This window comes from Macaca thibetana, chromosome 14, assembly GCF_024542745.1.
Source record: "Macaca thibetana thibetana isolate TM-01 chromosome 14, ASM2454274v1, whole genome shotgun sequence".
Taxonomy (NCBI): Eukaryota; Metazoa; Chordata; class Mammalia; order Primates; family Cercopithecidae; genus Macaca; species Macaca thibetana.
In genome coordinates this window covers 64,509,141-64,523,252 of record NC_065591.1, presented here as the reverse complement: position 1 = coordinate 64,523,252, position 14,112 = coordinate 64,509,141, and the positions used below count along the sequence as shown (strand labels likewise).

Below are 14,112 nucleotides of genomic sequence, written 5' to 3'. Positions count from 1 at the left end.
GCGCCCGGCCCGCATCTGTTTTTTAACCCTAGTGTCGGAACGGTTCATGAGTGTAAGACGTCCTGAGATGTAATTATTATACGAACGGGGGCTTCAATTGGAAGAACTACTCGGTTGTCAACTTCGAGAAGCCGAAGGTCTCCAGGGTTTAAAAATAATGGTGGAAGTATATAAGAGTTAAAGATTAACCCCCCCGTAATCTGTGTATTCGTAGGTTCAGTATCATTGGTGTCCGGTTGATTTGATAGTAAAAGAGGGGTTGTTGTTTTCATCTGTCAAATACACGATGCGTAAAGATGGGAGAGCGATTAAGACTAAAATGATAGCAGGTAAGGTGGTTCAAATGGTTTCCATTTCTTGGGCATCTGTGATATTGGTATTGGTTAGTTTTGTTGTGAGTGTTAGGGAGAGGACATATAAAACTAGGAAGCTGATTAAGAAAATGATTATGAGAGCATGATCATGAAAGGCCATTAGTTCCTCTATAATAGGGGATGTGGCATCTTGAAGACCTAGTTGAACTAGGTGAGCCATTAAGATATATAGGATTTAACCTATGAGTTAACTTTGACAAAGTTATGAAATAGTTTTTCTAATATCTTATTGAAAAAGATATAGGGGTTATAGGGTTGGCTTGAAACCAGTTTTAGGAGGTTCGATTCCTTCCTTTTTCGTCTAGGTTTTATGTAGGTTGGCTCTTCAAATGTATGGTAGGGTGGGGGGCAGCCATACAACCACTCTAAATTAGTAGAGGGTTGTTCGATTTGTAGAACTTTACATTTTGAGGCAAAAGCTTCTCAGGTTATATAAATTATTAATATCACTGCTACTAGGGAAATGAAGGAGCCTATGGATGATAGAATATTTCATGTGATATACGCATCAGGGTAGTCGGAAAGCGTCGGGGTGTTCTGTATAAGCCGAGAAAATGCTGTGGAAAGAAGGTTAAATTTACACCTATAAATATAATGGCAAAGTGGGCTTTGGCATAAGCTTGGTCTAGTGTGTAGCCTGAGAATAAGGGGAATCAGTGAATAAAACCTCCTATAATAGTGAACACAGTGCCTATTGATAGGACATAGTGAAAGTGGGCTACAACATAGTATGTGTCGTGTAATACAATGTCTAATGATGAATTTGCTAATTCAATGCCGGTTAAGCCCCCCACTATGAAGAGAAAAATAAAGCCTAGGGCCCAAAGTATTGCGGGGGATCATTTGGTATTGCTTCCGTGGAGTGTAGCAAGTCAGCTAAAAACCTTAACACCGGTGGGAATAGCAATAATTATAGTGGCAGAGGTGAAGGGGGCTCATGTATCTATGTGTATACTCACTGTAAACATGTGATGGGCTCATACAATAAAGCCTAAGAACCCAATTGATATCATGGCTCAGACTATACCTATATACCCAAATGGTTCTTTTTTTCCGGAGTAATATGTTACAATATGAGAGATTATTCCAAATCCTGGGAGGATAAGAATATAGACTTCGGGGTGACCGAAGAATCAGAATAGATGTTGATATAAGATGGGATCACCCCTTCCAGCTGGATCAAAGAAAGTGGTATTGAGGTTACGGCCTGTTAGTAGTATAGTGATGCCAGCGGCTAGGACTGGTAGAGAGAGGAGGAGGAGAACTGCTGTAATTAGGACTGATCAGACAAATAGGGGGGTTTGGTACTGAGATATGGCAGGGGTTTTGTATTAATAATAGTGGTGATGACCTTGGCCTCCCAAAGTGCTGGGATTACAGGCGTGAGCCACTGCGCCTGGCCATAACTTACCCATTTTCTTAATGGAAATTTTAGTTGTTTATTGTTTTACTGTTATAAACAATGCTGTTACCAACAGTCTTCTGGTTCTCTTGTGCAAGAGATTCTCCCTGGTTCACTTGTGCAAGAGATTCTTAAGGGAATATACCTAGAAGTGGTATGTATTAGAAGCCGTACGAAAGAGTGCCAGCTTACAATCCTTTTATTGTACCTTTCAGCGTCGTTTGCATATCATTTTAAGCTTGGGAAGCATTTGAGTTTGTACTAGGTGATAGGTACTTGGTGATACAGAGATGAATTGCATGTGATCCATACTGTCATTGAGCCAGAAACAAGGTTATTCTCTGTCCCCAAAGGGCTTATGGAATATGGGGTTATAGATTGTTTCCCTGCTACATTGGTTATATTAGGATTGGTTCCCTGTGACTTAAAGAGATAAAATTAGGATGCTTCTTGTAAGTCTTTACCAAACTTCTAAAGTAATTATTTTGAAATATTTTTAGCAGTTGAACAACTTTTTAAAACAAACTCCTACATGGAATCTTTATGTATAAAGCAGATAAAAGGGAAGTTATTTGGTTAAAGCTTGTGAGCCTGTTTCCTTTGTGTGTTTTCCCCACTCTCCATACCTGCCTGTGACATCCTCTACTTTCGCATGGTTCCTAAGGCATCAGGCTGAATACTAGGGCACCTTGAAATATAGTTTGGAAACAAATGTTCTAAGACAGGATTTTCCAACTACTAAATTTCTTATAGAGGTCTAAGCTTTACCTAGATGATCTTAATTTTAGACTTTTTTGAGGTAATCTCATAAAGATATAAATCAGAACATGGTAATCAGTTCACATCCTTCAGTGGACCAGTCTAACAGGTAATTGAATGTTCTCATTTCAGAGTTTAATGTCTTGGGCTGGAGAATCAACAATAGATGAGGGGTACCGAAGCAGAGAATACATAAAACTGTTAACGAGAGCATTGTATAGAGTGACAAGAGGCATAAGAAGAAAATTTTAAAGAGGTTAACTTTTTAAATCATTTTTATTGAGGTACAATTAATATACAATAAGAAGCATCTATTTTAAAATAGGGTTGGTTGAGTTTTGACAAAAGCGTATAACCATGTAGTCATTATCATAATTGCAATCAATATCTAGAATATTTCCATCCTTCCAAACTTTCTCTCTTGTTCCTTTGCAGTTATATTTGATTTCCATTGCTATATAACAAATCACCACAAACTTAGAGGTTTTAAACTACCCCCATTTATTATCTCAGTTCTGTAGGTCAGAAGTCCAAGTAGGCTTAGCCAAGTTCTCTGCTTAGGGTTTCACAAGGCCAAAATCAAAATGTCACCTTGGCTGCATTCTTATCTGGAGATTCTGGGGAAGAATTTCCTTCCAGAGTCACTCAGGTTGTTGGCAAAACCCAGTTCCTTCTGGTTGTAGGACTTAACCCTGTTTTCTTGCTGGCTGTAGGCTGGGGTCATTCTCAGCTCCTAGAGGTGCTCTCAGGTCCTTTGCATATAATTCTCCATTACCAAGCCAGCAGTAGTGTGTCCAATCCTGTTCATGTTTTGAATTTCTGACTTTTTTGCTACTCGCTAGAGAAAACTCTGCTTTTAAAGATTCATGTGATTAGGTAATCACAGATGATCTCCCTTTTGTCATTTAACGTAGCATAATCACAAGAGTGATTATGTTCTACTGACACTCAAAGGAAAGGGGATTATACAAGGGCAAGGGTCATTGGGGTCATTTTATAGTTCTGTTTACCTCAGCAGTCTTCACATATTTTGTTAAATTTATTCCTAAGTATTTCATATTTCTCAGTGTTACTGTAACTTTTAGATTTTAATTTTACCTTTCAATTATTTTTATTAATATATAAACATATGATTGATTTTCATATTTTACATAAAATATAAAATATATTTTATTTTATATTTTAAGTAACACAGTTACTTACAGTGTTACTCTGTGTAACAAATGACTGTAAGACTTAGTGGCTTAAAACAACAGCATTTGGTTTCCCTCAAATCTATACTTTGGGCAGGGGGGGCGGTAGGGATAACTTATCTCTGTACCACTCACATCAGCTAGAGAAACAAGTGTGAAGGTTGAATTCTGAGGGCTTTCTTTCTCACATGTCTCATTACTGCTGGCTATTGACTCAGACCTTCCCGAGGCTGTCAGCTGGAGCTTCTACACTCGGCTGCTTGGTATTGCCTGGACTTTATCAGAGTGTTGTGGTTGGGTTCCAAAGGCAAATATGAGGGCAGTAGGGGTTAGGGGTATGTTTTGTCTCATTTTGTATACCTGGCCCCAAAATCGGTGTTGAATGAGTGAGAAAGGAGAGGTTCAGTTGCCTTTTCTTCATGGAAGTCTTTTCTTCACAGAGGAATTCGCATCTCACCAGGGGCTTTGTATGTGAGTGGGATGTCGGCAGGCTGTGGCAGCAGACAGCGGCATTTCACAGGGATGGACTTTTATGAGAAGGGGAGTGAAAGTGATGCACAGAAGAAACCAGTAGCTCTGGAGAGAGCCAGGAGAGTTCTAGCAATAGTTTTTAAGTGAGGTTAAAAAAAATTTGACCTTGAGGAAAGAATTCTAAAATGCCACTAAAGTAGCTTTGATTTTTTAAAACCAACCAGGTTAAAATGTGAACACATGATTATTTGTTATCTTAGTTTTAAATGCAGTTTTCTATAACATATTATATTTTTCCATTATATTTTATTGTAGGACTTTTAAATAAAAGACAATTTTCATACATTAGAATTGTCAAAGTATTTTTAATCACTGGATTGTAGACTGTTAGGTTTTGGTAGTCTTCTTAGATTCTATAATATTTATTGTTTAACAACTTGAGGTGGTGAGCACTGTTAGCATTAATTTTGGGGTTAAGAAAGGAAATGGCATATGGATTATCTGTTCAACATTCTTAGCCATTTGTGGCTTTCGTTGAGTTTTCTTGGTTTATCAGTCATTTATGAAGTATCTCCCTTTAGTTTTCTTTTTTAAACCATTTTGAAACGGCAAGTTGGATTCATTTTACTGGTATTCTGATGACTGTTGATTGTGGTTCTCAGGCTGATGTAATCATGTCACAAAATACAATAGAGATTATATTCCATCACTGAGGTGCTTAGTCACAGATTAAAATAGTCCCTGGCCACAGACAAGTCTTTTTCTGAGCCCAGTCCCCTATTCCTGTAATAACAATGGTCGGGTCTCACTTGTGTGCATTTGGTCATGTTTTACCTAGCATAACCAATGTGTGTTTAAACTTCATCCAATAAAGCACTTAAGCCTAAGAATTTTGCTTCTTTATCACAAATAACATAGTGTGGAGTTTGCTGAACTCTATTTTCAGACACAGCTTTATAATTTCTGACTTAATTGCAAGTTAAGCCATTTTATTTGTTTTCTTATTAAATTAACTAGTCAAAACATACCATAATTCATTGATTCTAACATTTGGGCTTTTTTCTAATCTTTTAATGTTTTTTATATCTTCAATGCTTCTCGTATTCTGTGGTATCTTAAAGAAAGGAGGATAATTTTGCCTAAAGTTCCACTTTGTACAAAGCACAGAAAGAAGTAAGGAAATGGGACAAACACTCTCTAACTTCAAAAGATTAAGACAAAGATTGATCTTTTTGTCTCTGTCTCTCTCTGTGTTTTTCTCTTTCTTTCTCAGACACATACTCTAAAAAATTAACTGAGGTGGCAAAACCTAAATGCCAACTAGCTTTTCTGCACAATTCTAATCCAATTTTTATTCCTGATATAAATAACTCAAAGCCAAATAAAATTAAATTAAACCATTCTAACATGATCCAAGAGGGAGAAAGTCTGTAGGTGAAGATAATAAACATTGGAGTGCAGCTCCTTCTCTCATAAGGTTTTTGAAGGGAGTAGGTAGACTGTTAACACTGATTTTGACATGCTACACTGGGCAGTTCGAGTATTAACTTAGCCCTGACAGTGAGGAGGAGACATCTGGGGTCTGAGAAGACCAGCCACCTAAGTGATACCCCAGGTATACTATTTTAAATTGATTTCAAAGAAAATCTATATAAAAGGTAGTAACATATGTATATATGTGTGTATATCATTAAAACCATGTTTTTCACTTAAGATGAATCACTGGACAAAGCCTTACCTATCAGTTTTGAAGGGAAGGATAACTGGGTTTTGTTTTGTTTTTGTTTGTTTGTTTACCAATTTATAGAAATATCTTTTAACATTGCTATAATAAAACCATTAAAGCACCAAGGAAAAGTGTTGGTCAAAGGATGAACCTTGGGTACACAGAAGGACTGCTGGTCTCTGGAGTGAGGATGACTGGTCAGAGCATCCTGACTTCTGTAAGCAGACCTTATGTTTGTGGGGTATGTAGTTCATAGCCTTTAACCCTGCCAAAAACAGAGAAAGTTTGCAGGGCTTCTGAAATTCCATACCAACACTATCATTTTGGAAATCAGAATAACCCTCCATTTATGGATATTGTAATTTGTCATCTGTCAGCATAATTGGAGATATGTATTATTTGGCAAGAAGAGTTCCTCTTCAGGGCTCTCCACTAAGATATGTGTGCCACAGTTATTCTGATCCTGTGTATTGGAATCCCAGCCCTGGTTAGTCCTCATGGATTATCTTTCAATGAGACATCAAGACATAACTACAGGTAAGATAGCACATCTGAAAGGTAGCCTCTGGAGAGGAGTAACCCTTTCTGAAGAAAAGCTTAGGTCAACCTGAAGGTATTTTCTAGGAAACAGAATGATAAATTATAGTTTCAAATTAAAAGGCAAAGATCTATCAGTCTTAAGGACAGAGTACTAGGGTTATTTATCTGTAATTATTTTCATTTGTTCAGAAAGTAATTTTGGAGCATCTACATTGTACCCTACATAAAACCTTCAGTGGCTTCTTACCACTCTTAGGATAAAATTGGAAAACCTCAAGATAGTTTCAAAGGCCCTATGTGCTCTGTTCTCTGCCCACTTTTTTTTTTTTTTTTTTTTTTTTTTTTGAGACAAAGTCTTGCTCTGTTGCCCAGGCTGGAGTGCAGTGGTGCGATCTTGGCTCACTGCAAGCTCCCCTTCCGGGTTCACGCCATTCTCCTGCCTCAGCCTCCTGAGTAGCTGAGACTACAGACGCCCACCACCACGCCTGGCTAATTTTTTGTGTTTTTAGTAGAGATGGGGTTTCACCACGTTAGCCAGGATGGTCTCGATCTCCTGACCTCGTGATCTGCCCGCCTCACCCTCCAAAGTGCTGGGATTACAGGCGTGAGCCACCGCGCCTTGGCCTCTCTACCCACTTCTTTAAAAAAAAAAATAGATATAATTCACATACCATAAAACTCACCATTTAAAATGTAAAATTCAGTGGTTTTATTATATTTACTAGGTTGTACAACCATCACCACTATCTCATTCCAGAACATTTCTGTTACCCCCCAAAAAAGCTCTATACCCATTGGCAGTCATTTTCTGTTCTCCCTAGTTCCTGGCAACCACTAATCTGCTTTCTGTCTCTGTGAATTTTCCTCTTAATGGTCATTTCCTATAAATGGAATCATATAATATGTGGCCATTTGTGTCTAGACTCTTTCACTTTGCATGTTTTCAAGGTTCATTCATGTTGTAGCATATATTAGTAATAGTACTTTATTGTTTTTTATACCTGAATAATAGTCATATTGATATGGATGTACCACATTTTGTTTACCCATTCGTAAGTTGATGGGCATTTGGGTTGTTTCCACTTTTTGGCTGTTACCAGCCTATCTCTTTATTCTCATCTATTTCCCCCACTACACCACGGTCTTTTTACATATTGCTCTTACTGCGTAAAACAATCCCTGTCTTCACTATCCTCATTTACTTTCTTAACTCTTTGTTTTGTTGTGTGTGTGTGTTTTTTGTTTTTTTGTTTTTGTTTTTGTTTTTGTTTTTTTGAGGCAGAGTCTTGCCCTGCTGCCCAGGCTGGAGTGCAGTGGTGTTATCTCGGCTCACTGCAAGCTCCACCTCCTGGGTTCATGCCATTCTCCTGCTTCATCCTCCCAAGTAGCTGGGACCACAGGCACCCACCACCACGCCTGGCTAATTTTTTGTAGTGTTTTAGTAGAGACGGGCTTTCACCATGTTGGCCAGGATGATCTCGATCTCCTGACCTCGTAATCCGCCCCCCTTGGCCTCCCAAAGTGCTGGGATTACAGGCGTAAGCCACCGCGCCCGGCTACTTTCTTAGCTCTTAATCAGGGTTCACATCCCAGTCCAAATCTATTTCTTTAGGGAATCCTTCCTCAAACTGTATCATATTCCTCTATTATATGTTCTTGTAGCATCAGGTTTTTTTCCTTCAAAAGAATCCTTGTGATTTTTAATTACATACCTGATTGTATTGTCTCTTTGCCTTTTCCTCCTACCCTTAGTATGCTATAAACTTCATGAAAGCAAAATTGTGTTTTCTGCTCACAATTGTATCCCTGAAATCTAGCACAGTAACTGACATATGTATCTGTTGAATGTATTCATGCAGGAATCTGTTTGCATCATTGAGTACTAGGGACGCAAAAATGAAAAACCAGTCTCTGTTTGCAGGGAGCTTGCAGTGAAGCTATGCAGGCAAGTAAGTATTTTGTAAGAATAAATGCTATAATTCCTATATTAGTATAACAAACTAATATGCTCAGTTTAGGCTGGATGTGGTGGCTCACACCTGTAATCCCAGCACTTTGGGAGGCCGAAGCAGGAGGATCACTTGAGGTCAGGAGTTCAAGATCAGCCTGGCCAACATGGTGAAACCCTGTCTCTACTAAAAATGCAAAACTTAGCTGAGTGCGGTGGCAGGCATCTGTAATCCCAGCTACTCAGGAGGCTGAGACAGGAGAATCACATGAACCCGGGAGGCACAGGTTGCAGTGAGCTGACATGGCACCACTGCACGCCTTCCTGGGCAACAGAGTGAGACCAACTCAAAAAAAAAAAGCTCAGTTCAAAGAATAATAATAAAGTGAACATCCTCCTTCTTGCCCTGTAGATGTATCCATCACCCTGGTAGTTATATTAAATGTTCCCATGCTTTTCTTTATTGTTTTATTACACAGGAATTTATCCATAAACAACGTTGTTTATCTTTTTCTCTTGCCTCATTGTTACTTTATGTGAATAGAGTCGTGTTTCCTGCCGATGTTTATATTTTTGAGATTGTATCTATATTGATACATAGAACTGTAGTTCATTCATTTCCCCTCCAGTATTGTATTCTGTTTTATGACTGTATTACACAAAGCATGGATTAATCCTGGTCATGAGGTAGAGCAGCAGAATCTTATCACAAGAGATGACATACTATGTGATTCCATTTCTATACTTAAGAACATGCAAAACTAATCTGTGGTAATAGAAGTCAGAACAGTGGTTATCTTGGGTGAGGAGTGTACATAGAATGGGAAAGAGTGCCTTCTGAGGTGTTGGAAATGCTCTAAATCTTGATCTGGATGGTAATTACCCAAGTATAATCACATTGAAGACTTATGAAGAGTCACATTTACATGTTATACTTTAACAAAAAGTTTCAAAAATAAATACATGAAAATATTGAGTTTTAAAACAAAATACTATAATGGCAGTATGTACAAATGTAATTAGAACATAGGAAATAGAAGGAAAGTCACAAAAGGCTTTATAGAAGTAGCTTTTTTTAAGTTAAGACTTATTTTGTCTCACCTGGTAGAATGTATGGCATTGAAAGGAGGAAATGTGTATTGTTTCCTACTGTGTTTTAGTGCATAGAAGAGTGGCTCGGTAAAAATTCATAGAATTGAATCAAATTTAGTTTTCCTGGAAGACAGGCAAATGGAGAACTTTCCAAGTATAGAGGCAATAATAATTCTGGGCTACAGATAGAGGTAGTTCAGTATTTCTACAGTGTAATGTACAGCTGGAGTGTGGCAGGAGATGAGACTGGATTCTAGGAAGTTACATGAATGGGCTTGTATCCACTGCTAAGAATTGTTCTACAGGCAATAGGGATCTATCAGAGACCTTTGAATTAAGAAGTAAAATGATCGGCCAGGCGTGGTGGCTCACGCCTGTAATCCCAGCACTTTGGGAGGCCAAGGTGGGCGGATCACAAGGTCAGGAAATCGAGACCATCCTGCCTAACACAGTGAAACCCCGTCTCTACTAAAAATACAAAAATTAGCTGGGCGTGGTAGCGGGCACCTGTAGTCCCAGCTACTTGGGTGGCTCAGGCAGGAGAATGCCGTGAACCCAGGAGGCAGAGCCTGCAGTGAGCCGAGGTCACGCCACTGCACTCCAGCCTGGGCGACAGAGCAGGACTCCATCTCAAAAAAAAAAAAAAAAAAAAGAAGTGAAATGAACAAATTTGCATGTTTGGAAGGATTACTCTGGCAGCAATATGAAAGGCAGATACTAATAGCAAGAATACCAGTAAGGCTATTACCATAAAGACCTGGGGCTGTGGGTTGTAAAGGAGAAAGATGTAGATTCAGAAGTTAACGCAGAAGATTCTGCTGCTGATGATGATGATAGAAGTTAACATGAAGAGAGTGCTTACTGTGTGTCAGGAACTCTGCTAGACTCCAAATGAAAAGGCAACAAAAACACAGCGCTTGCCCTTGAGGAATGAAGAAGACAGATGTGTACTGTTAGAGGCATGTACACAATATGATAGGAGCACAAAGGGGAAGGAATAAGCAACCTCATCTCAGGGAGTAAAGACTTCTCACACATGGTTACATTTGTGTTGGGTCTTAAAGGATGGATGGTATAATGACGTCAAAGAAGAGTTATAATGACATCTTAAGCATGGGGAAGAGCCAGTGCAAAGACACGAATAGTACATGATTCAATGTGGTGGGAACATAAGATTGGAACCATCAACCAGTTGTTCATTTTTCTGTACATATTCCACTGATTTTTTATAGTCAGGATATATTTGTTTTTGTTTCTTTAAAAGTAATTCTCTTGATTTCTGTTACATCATTTCAGTCTTTAGAGAAATATTTGAATGCTGATTGTGTCATCCATAATATTAACTGTATTATCCATGTTTATATCATCCATAAATTTGATAGGCTTTCCTACTATTTATTCCTTCAGGGATTAGTTAGTCATTGAAATGGATAGAGCCCTGTGGTTACTTGGTAAGTAAAGATCTGCTTCCAAGTTTTACCCATCTATTAATTAGCCATTGTTATTCAACTGTGAAATCTACTCATGACACAGAGTTGTCATCTAATCCAGGGGTCCCCATGGCCTGTTAGGAACCAGGTCGCACAGCAGGAGGTGAGCCGAGGGCCAGTGAGCTTTACTGCCTGAGCTCCACCTCCTGTCAGATGGACAGCAGAATTAGATTATCACAGGGGTAAGAACCCTATTGTGAACTGTGCACGTGAAGAATCTAAGTTGCACACTCCCTACGAGAATCTAATGCCTGATCATCTAAGGTGGAACAGTTTCATCCCAAAACCACCCCCACCCTACCCATCTGTGGAAAAATTATCTTCCACGAAACCGGTCCCTGGTGCCAAAAAAGTTGGGGACTGCTGATCCAATCCACATTTTTTTCAGTCTTGTTCATAATCACAGACATTATAGTGGCTAAAGAAGAGAAGGTTTTTTGAGCAAAGCAAATTTGGTTTGACTCCTGGTTTCACTACTTACCAGTTTTGCAGCCTTGGGAAAATCATTTCCTTTCTGTAAGCCTCACTTAACTCATCTGTAATGTGAGGCTGCTAGTAAATATCCCAGATTGCTTTAGGAAATCTAAATGGGATAGTGTATAGTAAATGCTCACTACTTTGCCAAGTATATAGTAAGCACATAGTAAATGGAAAAGTAGTCATCATCATTATTACTATTAACAAGATGTTATTTAATTTTAAATTTTTTATTGAGGGTCTACTCTGGGCCTAATACTGTTCTGGATATTTGAAATACATCAGTGAAACAAAGACAATATATTTTTAAAAACATATGTAAAGTACTGAGTATATGCTAGGCACTGATCTAAATAATTTACTTTCATTAGCCTACCAACTCTCTGTAGTAGGTGCTATTGCTATATTTTACCAAAGAGGTAACCAAGTCACAAAGAGGTAACTTGCCAGCTCACACAGGTAGGCAGTTAAGTGTTAGAACTGGAGTTTGAACTCAACCAGTCTGACTCCAGTGTACCTTCTCTTAACCACTGTGTAATACTGCCACTCATCCAGAGTCACTTCCACTGATGCCTGCTGAAATCAAGATATTTAACTTTTGTGGCAGTTCTGTAATCTATTAACTCTAATTACATAAAAACGTAAATTAGGAGGGACCATTATGATATCATTTTCGTGTGATTTTTTTTTTTTTTGTTTCGACCTGTGCTGGCTCCTGGTGATTATTGGTATTTTTAAATTATAAAGCTATTTGTTTAACTATCTTTTCCAGAATTTGATAGGAAATCACATTAAACTTGCCTCTCTCTCATTTGTTTTACATAAAGAACATTCTTAGTTTAAAAACAAAAAAGAAAGAAAAGAATAAAAAAGGAGGGAACTTAGTTAATATCTTAGTTGACAATGGTTGAAGAAAAACATCTCAAAAATCACTTAGTTTATATAAAGTATATTTTGTAAACTCATATTCTTTTTACAGTGAATATCAATAGCTTATACCAGAGGTTCTCAAATGTTTTTGTCTCAGGACCTCTTTACACTCTTAAAAATTATTGAGGAATCAAAGAGCTTTTGTTGATGTGGGTTATACTTATTGGTATTTAATGTATTTGAAATTTAAACTGAGAGAATTTAGAGACACAAGAATGCCAAAGTACAGATTTCATTAGCTATCAGAGCGATTGCATCATCACGTTATTCAGCCTCTAGAAAACTATACCACATAACTTGTGAAAGAGTGGGAGTTAAAAGGGCAGTCTCAGTATTATAAAAACAACTTTGACCCCACAGGTCCCCTAAAAGGGTCTCAGAGATTCCCCCCAGTGGTCCCTTGATCTTACTTTGAGAACCTCTGCCATATACTAAATAAACGTATTACTGTCAAGTTAGAAGAAACTCTAAGACTAAAATTGAAGATCTAGAATTGAATATTTCAATGGAATTCTTAGGTTTCAATAACAATACTTATTAAGGGTTATCTAAATGTATTAGATACTTTCAGGGATGCAGAGATGAAACAAATACAACTTCTTTTCTCCAAAAGCTTTCTCATTAGGAAATGTGGCATTTACACATTGAGTTGAAATACAGTGAAAAGGGGTGACATGTTGTCATAGTAAATAAACTACATACCACTGGACTCACCTTTGCAATTTATAAACTAAGTTACGTAATTCTGTAAAATATGTTTGACTGTTGATGATTCTCTTGACGTGATTAACTATAAACAAAAATGACACCAAATTTAGAGATCGTTGCATTTTGCTTTAGCCTAGTGTATTTAATAACTTGCTCTGAAAGATTTGGGCAAACAGAAAGTAGGGAATTGCTGTCTTCAAATCACTTTAGAGTCATTTCTCAAAAATACCCATTTCTGAACTACACATACTTCCATATTTAAAACAGTATGAAGCCAGATGTGGTGGTTCACGCCTATAATCATAGCACTTTATGAGGCCAAGATGGGAGAATCACTTGAGGCCAGGAGTTCAAGATCAGCCTGGGCAACATAGTGAGACCCCCATCTATTAAAAACAAACAAAATAAAACTTAAAAATAAGCCAGGCATGATGGTACACATCTGTAGTCCTAACTGCTTGGAAGTCTGAGGTGGGAGGATTGCTCGATCCCAGGAGTTCGAAGCTGTAGTGAGCTGTGATCCCACTCCAGCCTGGGCAACAGAGTGAAACTCTGTCTCAGAAAACAAACAAAAAGTACTAAATACAGAGAAATACAATTCAAAATGACCTAGAAACACCTGGATTTGATATACTTGTAGAGCAGCTAAGAATTGGGAGGGCAGATACCACATTTTAAAACGGAATATTAAAGAATAAAAACAGGGTCAAAAGTTACAATATGGCAATGGAAAGTATTAGGTTTGAGCAGTGCTAAGGCAGCCTCACATGTGTGCTACCTCCCCATTCCTAGGTCACCATTATCTATTTACCCCACTCTGCAACCACTAAAAAGTGCTTTAGATCAAAAGTAGGAAAACATAGTAAGTGAGAGGTATGTGTGCCTCTTTCCCTAAGCATAATTTACTCTCTGTGTCTTCACTGGCAAACTTCTGGCTCAGCCTTCTTATCTACAACTTGGGAATTCTTTTTATTAAAGCCTTTCTTTACCTGTATTCTTATT

The 14,112-nt window shown here is 38.1% G+C and overlaps 1 protein-coding gene across 1 annotated transcript in view; it reads left to right on the top strand.

Annotated features, from left to right (window-relative positions):
* Nucleotides 1-14,112, top strand: part of FCHSD2 (FCH and double SH3 domains 2) — a 339,502-nt gene that overhangs the window by 204,903 nt on the left and 120,487 nt on the right. The window lies entirely within an intron of this gene.